Source organism: Coffea arabica, chromosome 3c (assembly GCF_036785885.1).
Source record: "Coffea arabica cultivar ET-39 chromosome 3c, Coffea Arabica ET-39 HiFi, whole genome shotgun sequence".
NCBI classification, from domain to species: domain Eukaryota; kingdom Viridiplantae; phylum Streptophyta; class Magnoliopsida; order Gentianales; family Rubiaceae; genus Coffea; species Coffea arabica.
In genome coordinates, this window is record NC_092314.1 from 6,508,760 (window position 1) to 6,520,254 (window position 11,495).

An 11,495-nucleotide genomic window follows, 5' to 3' on the forward strand; every position below is an offset into this window, starting at 1 on the left:
AAAAGAACTAAAAAGTCAAAAAATTTTGGTTCAAACTTTTATAAGTATCTAGTTGAAGGAACTAGAGATACAGTGAACAATTAAATTCCATATTGTTTCAATATTGAAGCTGATCTCAAAACCTATGAAAAAGCAATGAACTCACAAGATTATCCTTTTTGGAAGGAAGTTATAAATGATGAGATGGATTTAATTATGAGTAATAAAACCTGAAAATTAGTAGACTTACTACCTGGCTCAAAACCAATTGATTGTAAGTGAGTCTTCAAGAAGAAAATGAAGATTGATGGAACTATTGATAAGTTCAAGACCAGATTGATTGCCAAAGGGTTTGCACAAAAGTATGGTGTGGATTATTTTGACACATATTCTTTGGTAGCTAGAATTGTTATAATTAGAGTACTACTTGCAATAACTTCTATCCAAAATCTAGTTATTTATCAAATGGATGTTAAAATAGCATACTTGAATGGTGATTTGGATGAAGAAATATATATAGAACAACCCGAAGGGTGTGTAGTACCTGGTCAAGAACATAAGGTGTATAACTTGCAAAATCTTTATATGGACTAAAACAAGTATCGAAACAATGGTATTAGAAATTTGACCAAGTTATTCTTGCTAGTAGATTCAAGATAAATGAATCCAATAAATGCATTTATAGCAAGTACAATGATGGCAAATGTGTTATAATTTATTTATATGTTGATGACATGTTAATTTTTAGGACTGACTTGGAGCAAGTTGAAGCCAACAAAACTTTGCTTTCTAGCAAATTTGACATTAAAGACATAGGTGAGTCAAATGTCATTCTTGGTATAAGAATCTTAAAAAAATGATAACAGTATAATGTTATCTCAATTGCATTATATTGAAAAGATTCTTAACAAGTTCAATCAAAGTGATTGTATTCCAGTTTCAACACCACTGGATCCCAAAATCAACTTTGTGAAAAATAAAGGGGATCCAAAATCTCAATTAAAATATGCCAAGATTATGGGGTGATTAATATATGCAGTGACTTGTACTAGACCTAATATTGCATATGCAATTGGTATATTGAGTAGATATACAAGCAACCTTAGTAGGTTACATTGGCAAGATGTAACCAGAATTTTAAAGTATTTAAAGGTTACTAAGGACTATGATATATGTTATATCGGTTATCTTTCAGTTTTAGAAAGATTTTCAGATGCTAGTTTGATCACTAATAAAGATGATCACTCATCGACAAGTGGTTGGATCTTTATGCTTAGTGGAGATACAGTTTCTTGGGATTCTAAGAAACAAACTTGTATCACCGATTCAACAATGACAGTAGAGTTTGTAGCACTTGTTTCGGCTTGTAAAGAAGCTGAATGGCTACATAAATTATTTTGTGATATACCATTGTGGCCAATACCTTTGTCACCGATCTCAATACATTGTGATAGTGTAGGTACACTTGCTAAGGCATATAGTCAAGCGTATAATGGTTAGTCAAGACATATCGGTTTAAGATATAGTTATATAAAAAATTTGATCACAAATGGAGTCATATCAATTGACTTTATGAGATATAATGAAAATTTGAGTGATCCTTTGACAAAAGGGTTATCAAGAAATTTGGTGTTAAAAACATCAAGAGATATAGGTTTAAAATCCAAAATTCTTGATCACTTATGCATATGAATGTGAGATTATTTTGTGACTTTTTGGAAGTTTATTTTCTAAATTTTGAAAATGGGGGAGGGGAGATTGTTGAAAATTTTTCAAAATTTATATGACGTACATACATGTATTGTATTGTGAATGATTCTAAATTGTACATATATTATAATTAATGTATGTTCATTCATATTTTTGATGTACATACATGTTTAGTATTGTGAATGATTCTAAAATGTACATACATTGTGTATATTCATTCATGAATATATTCATGTATGTGGAAATCCTTGAATCCAATAATAGATTCATATCTTTGATCTTAGGATCATGAGGTGCATGAATTAAAGTGCATGAATTTGTATACAATACCTTAAATCTATTCATGCAACTATTTAATAAGTTCTTTCGTTTCGTAAACAATCTCTCCTATATAAAGAGATTAAATAGAGAGTGATTTGCTATAGAAAATCACTTTGTTACTACTTTGAATTTTCTCAAAAAACATTCCTTAATTCAAGAGGGTTTGTCTTACTTTGTGCAAGAGTTTAAGACAAGCAAATTTTATTTTATTCTAAAGGATATTTGTCCAAGATTATTATACATTATACCGGACAAATAAAGTCTAAAGGAAAATGATATTCTATCATGATTTGAAGGCAATTCTTGTCACGATATTTGCCAATTCGTTGTAATATTTCCAATAGTTGCATTTGACGGGAAAGATTCTAAGATTCCGTTTGATAAGATTGAATCTGAATTTTGAAATCTGAAATTTGAAATCCGAATATTGAAACAATTAATTTACTGAATTTTAGACACTGAAAAGAAATATATGAATGTCTGAATAATAATGCTAAACCTATTTCTATTGTTTGATAAACATTTATAACTAATTGTTTGATAAACATTTATAACTAAATGTTTAATAAGTTAAATTTGATAATTTTGTCCTTATATCTTTTCATCCTAAAAGAAATAGAATTCATAATTTAATTAGTTTAAAATTGTTAGGTATGAAAATGACAGTATTTATTTTTAAATCAAATTAATATAAAAATGTAATATATTATATATGAGGAGTATGGAGAAGATGTGAAAGTAATTAAAAAGAGAGAAAAGAGAAATCGAAAATCGTTAGATAGAGAATATCAGGTTATTTAATTCAATAAGAATTTTGAATATAATTAACAAACAAGGATGATTTGGTTGATAAGATAAAGTAGTTGAAATAATTCTATTGATTCTTATCAGAATTAAGCATTAAGTTAGAATTCTTGTGTTGAAAAAAATACATACAAGTTCAATACTGCTTAACAAGTTTAGTAGATGGATTTTCATTTATCAAACACTCAAAACATCCGAATATCTAAAAAAATTCAGTTTTAATACTCTTTTATATTATCAAACAAACCCTCAATCCGTCTCTAATCACCCTATTGTAACTGTAATTAGGTATGGTTTTACAGATGGGGTTAACTTGATCTGGCACCAACCTAAGCCATTTAATTTGGAGAACAAAAAATTTTTTTTCCTTAAATTTGAAATAAATTATCTAGATTAGACCGACCTGATACCGTCTATCTATACCTAAGAAGCTTATATCTGGGCCATTAAGTTTGAATTTTTTTTTTAAAATTTGAAATGAACACGTCAGATTGAACTGATTTAATTTGATGTAGTCTGAATTGGGCCGAAAATCTTAGTTTACAGTCGCAAAAGCCGTAGATCTACTGCAATCTACCACTTTAGCTACTTACGGTCTGGATTGCTAAGTTTTTAATGTTATTTGGTTATTTAATTTACTCAAGAGTTATATTTAAAAAATCTATTTTCTTGTGAAAGTGTAGAAGTTTGAGTAGAATCAGTGATTTAATCTCTTTTGAAAGTCATCTTCACTATAAAATTTAATTATTTGTTATTGCTTCAACCTCATATGCTATTATTTCTAATTGTTGAGGCTAATTTTTTCTTTTTACTTTATAAATATAGTTTTCATTAAAGTAAAATTTTTAAATTTTCTTAATCAATAAAATATTGTAGTTAATTCATATCATTTTGGAATATGTTTTAAAATTTGGTAGTGCTTTTGGGAACTAAAGGAGAACAACGAAACAAATTCTTGTAAAACACGATTGCAAAGAAAATTTTTTGGAAACACTCGACACATTAAAATTTGGTAGCGCTTTTGGGAGGTACTGGCCGATTTGACTAGTCGGACCACAAATTGATCATGGTTTTGATTCGATTCATACTTTAGATTGACTGGATTTAAGAACTAGTGTGAACTATGTGAACATTTCTAACCGAAATGAATCATTGAACAGGCAACTTTTTTGTTTTTGTCTGTTACATAGAAAAAAATAATAAAGGAAAAGAATTGGTTCTCCTTAATCTCAAAGACTAATCACTAAGTGCCACACTCACTCACTTTTTTCTAATTTTTTGCCTTTCATCACGTTTTCGTCTCCGCTTTCTAATTTCCTGGCTTCCTTTAGACTCCAAGTTTCTTTTTTTTTTTTTCCTTAACAAAGTTGCAATGTTTAATTCCCAAAGATTGGTTTAAAGTTTAAACTTATAATGTCTTATTTCCAAATACATGAATTTTGTTTCATTTCAAAATATTGTGGTGTTTTTAGGTAGGATTTAAGATTATTTTTTGGTCAATACAGTTGAGATGAAATTTATTTGTTTGAACTTATAATTTTAAAAATTTATTTGTGAAAGTCCAAATTCTTTGAAAATATTTTTATCAGATAAAATCTTAAATTTGTCCATTGGATATCTTATTTTGTGCACATATATTTATACAATTTATTCTTTAAAAAATTCGTTGTACCAATCGGACTAGTTGAACTACGACCGAAACACCTTGATGGTTCAATTAACGATCTGAATTTCAACACATTGCTTTGGATTTGTTGGATTTGTTAAAATATGAGTAATTTGACTTTGACAACTAAAAGAAAAGTCAATGTGTAAGATATCCTACTGTCTTTAAAAGTGATTTCATTCCTATAGAAATATGTTCACGGTGCAATATAATTCATTAAGCGGTCACTTTTCAAGATAGAGTAGCTAGCCTTAGTCGCTCGCACTCTTAAATCAAAAGTTTTGATCTTGTAATGGATTACTCAATACAACAAAGTAATAAGAAAGAATGAAAATGAAATTTACCCCTTGACTGAAATTCTAAGTCTTCTATTTATAGGAGCATAAGGATATAAATACACGCACCATCATTATCATAAGTACATGAATTTAGAAAATTTCATAGACAAATTGATAAATTTCAAGAGGTACATGAATCTAGAAGGAAATGAATGTACGAATGAATTTGAAAGGGTGATGAATGTATTAAGGAATCACTAATGAAAATGAATAGACAACTCTTAACTTAGAGGCATAATCTCCAACATGATCTAATCTAATGTACAAATGAAAATCATGTTGATGCGTATACGTATTCAGTTAATGACAAGAGGAACATGGTATGGGATGGGAGCTAGCTTGTTCAAACACCCAACCCAGTCATTCTCCTACTATCAATTATGCATTGGGAATTTATTTACATCAGTATAGTTTATTTAGTTAGCACCAAATTAACAATTGGACTAATTCTAAAAGCGCCTATAATACACGGCTGACAATTGTTTCGATATACAATTTCGGTTGTCAATTTAGCTAAGGACGAATCCTTCAGGGGCCAAACGCAGAAGAAAAAATAATTAAAGAAACAAAGCAAAAGCTTCATAGGATCTGGGGTAGGATGCTGATAAATCGATCACTGTAACCTACAAGCAGTGATTCTGCCGCATGTATTAAGATTCAAAACTTGTAAAGTAAGCTCAATGAGCATTTTAATGTCTACTTGATACGCATTGAGAGGTGATGGAGTAGGAATAGGAGGAAATTGGGTGAAGACATTCATGCAAGTATTAACTCCATCCAAAGCCTCTCCAAGCTTGGCCATATAGTCTGGATAATTGCTCTTGGGATCAAACTCAGGCCAATAAAACCAGTGTAGAGCATAAGAAACTCTCGTGTATTGATCTGCACAAAGTTGAAGACAATATTTAAGATGAGTGTCATTAGCTTTTCCCTCGATAAATGGCATAAGAAGTTGACGAATTCGTTCTTGAGCAACAAAACTAAAATCCCTGGCTTTTTCTGAGAGTATGGTTAAATGACCGATTGGAGTTGTCTTAGAACCTCTGCCATCATCTCCTTCAATGACAGAATTGCAAAGATTGGTCATTGTTGTCCTTTGACAAACAACATGATAATCTACTTGAGGGTGGCCAAAGGGGAATAACGCAACCAAAAGGGATAGAGTAAAGCAAAGCTTGATGGAATTTGCCATACTTGTTTGTTGTCCGATTATGACCTTTGGCCGGATATCATAAAATAGGAGGGCAAATTGCCTAAATAGGTATGTGCAGAAGTTCTTTCTTTGTCTGGGTAAGTCATTAACCCCGTATTTAGGCAGAGAATATGGAAAAAGAAAGACAAGCCTGTGGTGACGGGGAGTCACCAATCTTTTTCCAGTGAAACAATTTGCCAATGCGAAAAAAAAACTAGCATATCCATATTTGTGATAATTGATATCCAACAAATTTTTTTTTTCAATAAAGTGTGCACGAGGCTACCAAATTTTTTTAAAGTGATTCATCTCGATCATTAATTTACGTTTAATTATGCGTCAAAATAGAGAGAAATTGGCCACGTTAGAGGCAAACTCAGTTTTTAATAAGCAATTTCATCATTTTACACTTGAAATCCATCTGCCTCAATCAATTTAAGTCTTCTATTGCTCCAAAAAAAAAAAAAAAAAAAAAAACCCTGAAATCCAGTTTTAGTATAAGGCTAGGAGATTGTATGTTGACATTTGGAACTTATTCTAAAGCGATGCAATACTTTAATTGATTTGGACAGAGCAATTTTGGCTGCAAAATGACGAAACTGTTCATTCAAGAAGAGATGTGTCTCTTACATGGCGCTAACTTCAAACTATCCGAAGGATATATAGAATGGATCATAATGGCCAAAATAATCCACTTCAAGAAGTTTGATAAGTTATTTACTACCAAAAATAGTTAAGCATGTGAAATGAATCTTTCGAAACATTTTGGTAACCTCCTGCGGACATCTTATTTGATGATACCTATCATTCAATTGCCAGATTCTCAGTTTTCCCCCCAGACAAAGCAATTTAGAATCCTATCTTAAACAGGTGCTAAAACAGAAGCTTTTTTGAGTGACAAATTTTGCTACTTTAGCGTCTTTCTTAACTTGGAATCAAATAATATTTCCAGCAATAAGTTTCTCAGTTAGTATGAGTTAATTTCTGTAGTAGAGGATAAGATTATATCATTTTCACACTTTTGGCTTTGAACTCTAAAAAATAATTTTCCATATATGTAATATTCATTTGCAACCTTACGACTTTAAATACCTACATACGTGAAGCGAAAAATAAAAGAAAACAATTTTTTTTTTAAAAAAAAAAAGAGAGAGACAAACAACCCATAAAGCATGTCCAAAGAACTACAATGTCCATTGATCGAATAAAAAGATAATCAATTGTTTGATAAAATGATTCACATGTAAAAATGCATCATTCTAATCTTAATTGGGTTCTTCTATTTGGTACCCAACTAACTACGAAGTGAATCCAGTACGAAGGATATAATTCAATGGCCTGAATAAAAAAAAAAAAAAACAAAGGCTTTGAATGGCCTGAAATAAATATATACAATATATTATTTATATGTTGAAGACTTTGAAGGAAAAGCTTCTTAAGATGTGGTGTAGCATGACGTTCATTCAATCATGCATGCTCATTGCTATAGATACTTAGAATATACAAGAAGTGATTCTCTTACATACATGAAGATTTAAAAATTGTAAAGTAAGCTCAATGAGCATTTTAATGTCTGCATTAAACACATTGATCGGTGATGGAGCAGGAAGAGGAGGAAATTGTGTGAGGACATTTCTGCAAGCATCAACTCCATCCATAGCTTTTCCAAGCTCCGCCATGAAATCTGGATAGTTGGTGGTGCCATTAAGCTCAGGCCAATATAAATTTTGCAGCACGTAAACAACTTTATAATATTGATCCAAACATGTTCGAAGACGAGATTCAAGAGGAGGGCTATGATTACTCCGGAGAAGTTCAGTAATTTGTGTATAAGCAGTAATACTATATTCCTTGGCTTTACTTGAGAGTATGGTTAAATGACCACTTGGACTTGTCTTCCAATAATAGGCATCGTCTTCATCAATGATAGCATTGCAAAGACTACTCATAGTTGTGTTATGACAAATGGGATGATAATCAGATGATTGAGGGTGGACATAGGGGGGGATTAATGCAACAGAAAAGGAAAGAGTAAAGCAAAGGAGGATGATGCGATCAGCCATTGTTTATGGCCCCAGAGCCTAATCTGAATCTCATGGAGTAGGTTACCTCTCACTCTGTGTGTGTGTGTGTGTGTATATATATATATATATATATATATATATATATATATATAGACACAGAAGTCATTAACTCTATAATATTTAAGCAAAGAATACAGAAAAAGAAAGAAAATCCAGTCACTAATTCTTTCTTAACAATAAATTAAAAAATGATTGGATAATATCAAGTATATTTTTAGGTTCTAAATTTAGCCTCAGTTACCTCATTTTAGTTTGTAACCATCCACTTCATTTATCTACCATTTGAAATAATAAATTCTCTTTTTGGGTCCGTATTCTTTTTTTTTTCTTTTTTTTTTTTTGGTATGCTTATCTTGTTTGCTTTGAGGGGATAGGACGTAAAAGGAAAGGAAATAGAGGGATAAGGATTTTGATGTTTAGATTTTTTTTTTTTTTTTAAGAGGGAAAGGAAAGGAAGGGATAAGGTTTAGTTATTTTTTTTGTTAATTTGCTTGCTGTCTGAAAGTGGATGGAAATGGAGGGAAGGAAACAAAAACAAATGAAAATTTTAAAATTTTCTAAAAAATCTATGTACTTTTAAATTAAGGTTTTAAGTTGTTATAAATAAACATGCAACTAACGCATGATATTTTTCTTTCATTTTTTTCCTTCCCTAATGCAAACAATAATTTTAATGTATCCTTTCTTTTCTTTTCATATTTAATCCAACCAAAATGGATGAAATGGGCATTTTCCTTCAATCGGCATTCCTCTACTTTCCTTTCCTTTCTTTTTCACTAGAGTTTTTTTCCTTCTTTTCTGTCATTTTCCTTCAACCCAAACTGTGCCTTTAGAGTACAAAGTAGAAATACCAGAAAGGTGCATCTCCTCCTCTTTCTTCTCTCTAACTTCCTCCAAGCCTTTCAAACCAAATATTGCCTTCCTAAGGCCTCGTTAGTACGAAAAAAAAAAAAAAAAAGAACAATTCATAAGGTGCCTATTTGTATGAACAACCAATCCACTCTTTTCTTTATTCTCATTTTCTTTCTTGTAGAAAATACTTCACACTACTTTACACATCATGCACTTGGAAAATGACATCCGAATTTTCCACCTAAATATAACAGCAGATTAGCAATTAGGCTTAATTTCAAATGTCCCTATAACATTAGGCTGCAAACCGTTCGAAATAATTCGGAGAATAACGAAGAAGGAGATAATCTAATGATAGTCAAAATAACAAATGCTAATTAAGAATGAAAAGCTTCTGAAGACATAAATGGTGTAACGTACGTAACATTCATCTATGTACATGGCTATGATTATAAACTACAAGCAGTAATTTTGAGACATATATTAAGATTTAAATACTGTAAAGTAACTTCAATGAGCTTTCTGGTGTCTTCATTGTACACATTGATTGGTGATGGAGTAGGAATAGGAGGATGTGAGAAGACATTTGTGCAAGTATTAACTGCATCAAGAACTTTTTCAAGGGTAGCCATATGATCTGGATAATTATGATTATCAAGATCATTCCAATTCAACTCTTCTAGCAGAGAAATAGCTTGAGAATATTGATACGAACAAGTGTCAAGACAATATTTAGCTCTAGAGGTAATATTGATCTTCCTGAGATTATCAGCAATCTGAGTTTGAGTAGTAAGAAGGAACGACTTGACTCTATCTTTGAGAATGGTTAAATGACCAATTGGAGTTGTCTTCAATTTATCCGAGATGGATCTACCAATGACTTCAATGCAAAGATTGCCCATTGTTGTTCTTTCACAAATGGGTACATGATCAATGGATTGGGGGTAGCCAAGGGGGAATAATGCAACAAAAATGAAAAGAAGGAGGCAAAACTTGATGGGATCAGCCATTGTTTCTTGAGCCCTTTTCTTCTGGTTGTGTCCTAGATAGAGCCTTTGGCCGTGTGTTATATGAAAGTACATTGCCTCAATATATATACATATATATATGGAGAAGATCTTAATGTCCTTTTTATTGGCAAGTTATTAACTCTGCATTGAGGCAAAGAAAACGGAAAAAGAAAGACAAGCCTGTGGTGCCGGGGAATGAATTGAATTTGAAGCAATGGGACGAGGCATTGCCAATGCCAAAGAAGAACGATGTATGGTGACTAGCTAGCCATAAGGGGTTCTGAATCCACCCCACGTTAACTATCTACCATTTGAATTGCTAAAGATAAGATTAATGCTTTCTGAAAATTTTACAAAAAGATAAGCTTTTACAGAAAAGGAAAGTATGGATGTTACACGCATGAATTATCAACCGAGTTGCAGAAACTTTGAAACACTAGATTTTGTCATAGCGTAAATAAATTGTTTAGTTAATTGAAAATCTATTCCTTAAAATCACACCGCGCGTAAACAAATTGTTTGGTTTATTAGAAATCTATTCCTTTCTAGAACCTAGGGATATAGACACCCCTATTTTTTTTCCCAACACTTTTAACTATGATGTAAAATCCAACATGGTGAAGTAGAATTTAATTTGATGTCATGATAAGAATAATTTTATAGATTAATAGTATATACACGGTTAGCGTAAAGATTTTTTTACACTAATAGGTATAAATATATGATACATGGATAAAAAGTGAATTTTAATATTTGATCAGTGATGATGTGGTTTTCATCTAAATCTGCATGCACAAAAAAAAAATTTATAAGGGCGCCGCCATGATTATAAGTGAAATCAATAATATTGTTTTGGCTACTAATTTCTAGATTTAAAGTGTATGCAATTTGGGGGTGGGTGATTGTGTAATTTTACAACGAACACCCCCTTTCTTTTTGGTGTACTTGTGTGCTATTCTGTGTCCTAAGCACATATATTAGGAAAACCCTTTAAAACAAATTGTAGGCATAATCAAAGGAAAAGTGTATGCAATTTACACGCACTGTCTCAATTCCAATGGCAAAAGTTGTAATACTATGGAAACATATTTTCTAAACCTTTTCCTACAAAAAAAAAAAACATAGGAACACCGAAGGAAGTGCGTGAGTGAGGCATAAATAGCAGAACAAAAATAAACGTTCAATAGATGAAACATTAACAAATCTTCAAAGCCTCAAATCCTGTTGGGTAGCTACGTCTCCATCAAATGTGTATGCAAAACTATTTCATGTGGACATTCAAAATTCCTTTGTACCTGATTAAAATTGAGTTATAGATGCTTGTTACAAACATTGAAGAATTTGTCGATATTTCCATGATGATCCTATACCCCACGGGTTTCATTCTTTGTAGATTCACTATGCTCAATATATGATAAATGTGAATTTGGAAGCTTGATATCAAGAAAGAAGCTCCAAAGTTCAACCTACAACTCAATACTCCTGTGTTTGAAGATTCAAAACCTATGGTATGGTCCCTTGGACATAGAACAACAAAAA